Below are 5,371 nucleotides of genomic sequence, written 5' to 3'. Positions count from 1 at the left end.
GACTCTTTCCCTTCGCACCTCAAATCTTAACTATCCAACCAGACCCAGACCAACACTCCTTTTCCATCAGACTTTCCCTGAAATACCCACCTCCTATCCCGCTGCCAGCTAAAATTCAACTTTTGCAACTCTGATGTCTCATTACAATTCATATCTATTTCTCGCTGCACTCTCATTTTCTATCTTGTATTAATGTTATTTCTGTATGTGTCTTATCTTCCCTTTTAGATCTGAACTTCCCCGAGGGTGGGAACCACATTGGATTCATTTTTATGTCCTGATGGAACCAAGCTTGGTGACTACCATATAATGAAAGTGAAACAAGTCCTCATGAGATGAATGGAAATAATGATGGCAGTGATGATGATGATAATGATAATGATGATGATGATGAGCAACGGATATTAATTAAAGGTTCCTATGTGTCAGGTCTTATTTTGGGGTTCTTTCTTTGGCTTATCTCATCGAATGCACTCAGTAAACCTATGTAGTAGTAGCTGCAGTTATTATGTTCATATAATGGATTACCTACCCAAAACCACATAACAAGAATTGAGGCTCAGAGATACCAAATTACCTACCCAAAACCACATAACAAGAACAAGGATTTTAACCAAGTTATTTTTCTTCAGAGGTAGGATATAAAAATTACAGTGATAATTTTTTGTGTCAACTTGACTGGGCAATGAGGTGTCCAGATTAAATATTATTTCTGGGTGTGTCTGTGATGATGTTTCTGGATGAGCTTGCATTTGAACCTGTGGACTCAGTGAAGCAGATGTTCCTTCCCAGTGTGGTCGGGCATCCTTCAGTCCCTTTCGGGCTGACAGAGAACAAAAAGGTGAGGAAGGGGGAGTTTGATCCTTTTCTTCCTGCCCCTCTGCTTGAGCTGAAACATCTCATTTCATCTTCTCCTACCCTTGGACTGGGATTTACACCATCAGCTACCCCTGGTACTCAGGTCTTCAGACCAAGACTGGAATTACAATTTTCCTGAATTCCAGCTTGCAAATGGCAAATTGTGGGATTTCTCAACCTCCGTAATTGCAGGAGCCAATCCTCAGGATAAATTATATATATATATAATCTGTATCTATATCTATCAATACCTCCTATTGGTTCTGGTTCTGTTTCCCAGAGAACCCTGACAAGTATAATTACCTGATTTACCTCCTTTTTTTGTTCTTACAGTCCCATAATTTTAGGACAGCATGCCTATAATTTTTGAATTATGTAGCCTCTGAAGAAAACTTTCAGATTCATTTCTTCTTTATATTCTTTTTCCCTCCTATCTTTCAAAAAGGAGGCTTTTAACAACCACTTAGTGAGAGGGCATTTGGGGTTAATCCTGACCAGCGCAGAACTAAAAGGACACCCCCAACTGAGTGGACACAAACCGTTGATGCATACAGAGTCTTGGCTGAATCAAGTGCTTTCAACTTCCCTTTAAAAGAAGTTACTCCCCCAGGATTCTATTTAAAGCCCTGCAGACATGAACAAAAGCAGATGGCATAAAGTAGCATGACATCCATTGGAGATGGTGGGACAGGAGGGGATCCCCAAGTTCCTCCCTCATCCTACCGGTCAAGGTAATGCAGTAAATGTGGTTGCAGGGTGTGGGCACCCCAAAGAAGCAAGTATCTCTGCACCAGTTAGCATCCTAATGAAGAGATGCATGGTACATGTGATCAAGGACTAAAATGGGTGGTTCCAATAAATCTCAGGCAGAATAACTGGGGAAAGGGAGAGAAAATAACAAAAAATAGCCTGGGGTCTGGCACAAGTGAAGGTGTAATGATGAGAGAGCAAGATGACGGGATCCTAGAATCTCTGAGATCTCTACACCTCCACTTCCCCATCTGGAATGGTCCTCGTGGGTTCAAAGGCAAGCGGAAGCAGTACGATTTGGGGGTTCCTTAAAGTGGCATGAGCAGCATTTCTATTAAAGTTCTTAACACATGGATGGAGAGAAGGATCTCGGTCATTTCTTGACTTCCCCTGACCTTTCTTGCACTGCCCTAGCCCAGCATCTCACTTCCACTGGACTCCCTTTCTGGTCTGGGGTCCCATTTTCTCTGTATCCTGAATTTCCTCAGCCATTTCTTTGACACTCTCCACACATGAACACAGCACATGGCCTTAACACCTTATGGGTGTTCAAGAAACATTTATGGGGGAGGGGGTGATTTGGCAGGATATCTAGTCTTTGCATCTTTGGCACACAGCTAGTCAATCAATGCTGATTGGAGTGGAATGAGAGGTGTGTGGCCAAAAAAAGGTGTTTTGAAGCTCAGTGAGCTCAACTGCTTGATTTGGATAGCTGTTGTGCTTTGGCAAGAAGGTGTCCATTTCCAAATTCGAAGTGTAAATTCCATTTAATTAGTGATATGAACTAGATGGCCACAGCTGCTGTTTCTTGCAGCGGCCAAGGGCCTTGCGAGAGAAAAGCAGCAATGAGTGCAAAATGACTCAAATGGGCAGGGACTGAAGATGGTGGGCACAGATGGGCTCTGCAGACTTCTCCCCACTCCACTGGTCCTGACCTCGCGGAAGCGACATCAGAGATGCAGCTCCTGGTGTATGGCCTTTAGGAAGCCCAGGAAACTTTCATATTTTTTATTCTCACACAAATATTCAGAGAGAAGCTGTGAAGCAACATAGTTTAGTGGACTAAACATAGAATTTATTTTATTATTTAAACATAGAATTTAGAATCAAAAGACAGAGCTTAAGAATTTTGTTATGTTGAACAGGTAATTTTTAAAAGCTTTAAAAAAAAGTCTACGCTGATAGACGAATGGTATGGGGCTTGACAAACGTTTTTGATGACAAAGTCAACTCTAAAAGAATATCATCTGGTGTGCGTAGTAAAATAAGGCAAAATGATATACATTTCATAATTACAGATGTAATTAGGATGGGAGGAAATGTAATGCAAAATTAAGAGTTTATGTACACTCAGAAGTTCTCTCTTTAAGGGGAAAATAAAATCCAAGTGAATGGCTAAATTCAAAAATAATAATAACACCTGACTCCATCTGTAAAAGCTAGCCTGTGCCATTAAGTAACCCACTTCTCGGCTTTGAGCCTTAATTTTCCAACCTGTTAAACGGGAATGACAATTCCAGCCCTACCTACCTCATCAGTATACTGCAGTTATCAAGTGAGTTCATACATAGGTAAGTGTTTAGTAAAGTATCATACAAATGCAAATGAATTAATAAATACCAAACAAGCACCATGGTCTACTAAATTTCTCATGGTTAGGGACATTTGTACTCAATAATCCCATCCAGTTTTCATAACACCTCTGTGCAGTTGGTATTATCCTCAATTTACAAGGCAGGCAATTAAAGATAGTTTTTATATTTGCAAGAGGTTACAGAGTTCACACATCTGGATCCACAATCCCTTTCTATCTTTCAACTCTTTTCATCTACTTTTTGTCCCTGCTCCAGTGTAAAAGGAGCCATTGGGCCTGACTCTAATTTTCCCTGTGGTCCACATTTGGGCTTAAAGCTCTAATCTGCAGTATATTTACAGTTAGCCCTCTGTATCTTGGGTTCCACTTCCAGGGAACCTACTGTGGATCAAAAATAGTATGGGGCTTCCCTGGTGGCGCAGTGGTTGAGAGTCCGCCTGCCGATGCAGGGAACACGGGTTCGTGCCCTGGTCCGGGAAGATCCCACATGCCGCGGAGCGGCTGGGCCCGTGAGCCATGGCTGCTGAGCCTGCGCAACCGGAGCCTGTTGCTCCGCAACGGGAGAGGCCACAACAGTGAGAGGCCCGCGTAAAAAAAAAAAAAAATAGTATGGACTTGAGGATATGGGGAGGGGGAAGGGTAAGCTGTGACAAAGTGAGAGAGTGACATGGACATCTATACACTACCAAACATAAAATAGATAGCTAGTGGGAAGCAGCCGCATGGCACAGGGATATCGGCTCTGTGCTTTGTGACCACCGAGGGGTGGGATAGGGAGGGTGGGAGGGAGGCAGATGCAAGAGGGAAGAGATATCGGAACATATGTATATGTATAACTGATTCACTTTGTTATAAAGCAGAAACTAACACACCATTGTAAAGCAATTATACTCCAATAAAGATGTTAAAAAAAAGAAAGAAAGAAAGAAAGAAATTCTGGAAAGTTCCAGAAAGCAAAACTTGAATTTGCACAGCTCTGGCAACTATTTACATAGTATTTACATTGTATTAGGTATTATAAGTAATCTAGAGATGATTTAAAGTATGCTGGAGGATGTGTGTAGGTTATATGTAAATATTACACAATTTTATACGAAGGACTCAAACATCCTCGAATTTTGGTATTGTGGGGTTCCTGGAAGCATGTCCCTCGGATACCAAGAGACAAATATACTATCCTCTGAAGTACCAGATGATGCATTCAGCTCTTTATTTCACATGCTCACTGTATTTGTAAGGCATTATTTTAGGTTCTGTGGAATATTTTTAAATGTGTTAGTGGCAGTAACTTCCTTCATGGAGCTTGCATTCTAGAAAGAGAGACAAACTGGGAAAAATATTCATGATGTCATATATCACAGACAGATGACAAGCTGTGATATTGAACATTGACTATGTTTACTATATAACAAACTCTGCTAAGCATCTTGCATGTACTAGTTGTGGAAATAAATGAAGACCACCCAATTTAAAAAAAGCAATTTATTCAGAGCTGGCTATGGCAAGGAGACAGTCACCACCACTTCATCGGGCAGAGACTCAAATGCAGGTGGAGAGTGAGAAAACTTTATAAAGGTAGAGAAGGGAAGGCTTCAGGTATGCCCTGATCGGAAGTTGTTGGTATGGGCAAGCTGGCCGGTGGGCCAGCTAGAAGTGGGACACCCTATGTGACTGGTTAGGGGAGCATATTTGACATTCTCCAATTGGTCCTAAGTAGGAGGCAGGAGCCAAACTCAGGCAAGCTGACAGTTATTGCCACAGGTGTTGTGGTTTGGACTAGTCACTTCCTGTATTAGTCACTGAAGAGTGTGGGTGTCCAATTTTTAGATATGTCCGGCCATTGTCCATTCATCTATCCAGCCTCTCATAATTCACTTACAACTATCATATGGTACAGGCACAGTATTAGCCAGTGAAAACTGAGGCATGGAGAGATAAATTAACCTGCCCAGAATCACGCAGCTACTAAGAGGCAGAACCATGATTCTAACCCAAGTTTCCTCCAGAACCCCTACCCTCACCCACTACACAAATACAGTTGAATAAAATAAAACGACCAACAATGTGAAAGGAAATGGGCAAAGAACCAGAGCAGAGAGTTTACAAAAAAGAAATGCAATAACTCAGTATTAAAAAGGATGCTCAGACTCCACCAAATTAAGGGAAAGA

The sequence above is a fragment of the Lipotes vexillifer genome, unplaced genomic scaffold (assembly GCF_000442215.2).
Source record: "Lipotes vexillifer unplaced genomic scaffold, Lipotes_vexillifer_v1.1 scaffold442, whole genome shotgun sequence".
Taxonomy (NCBI): Eukaryota; Metazoa; Chordata; class Mammalia; order Artiodactyla; family Lipotidae; genus Lipotes; species Lipotes vexillifer.
The sequence above is the reverse complement of the archived record's forward strand: the minus strand, read 5'-3'. Positions refer to the sequence as shown.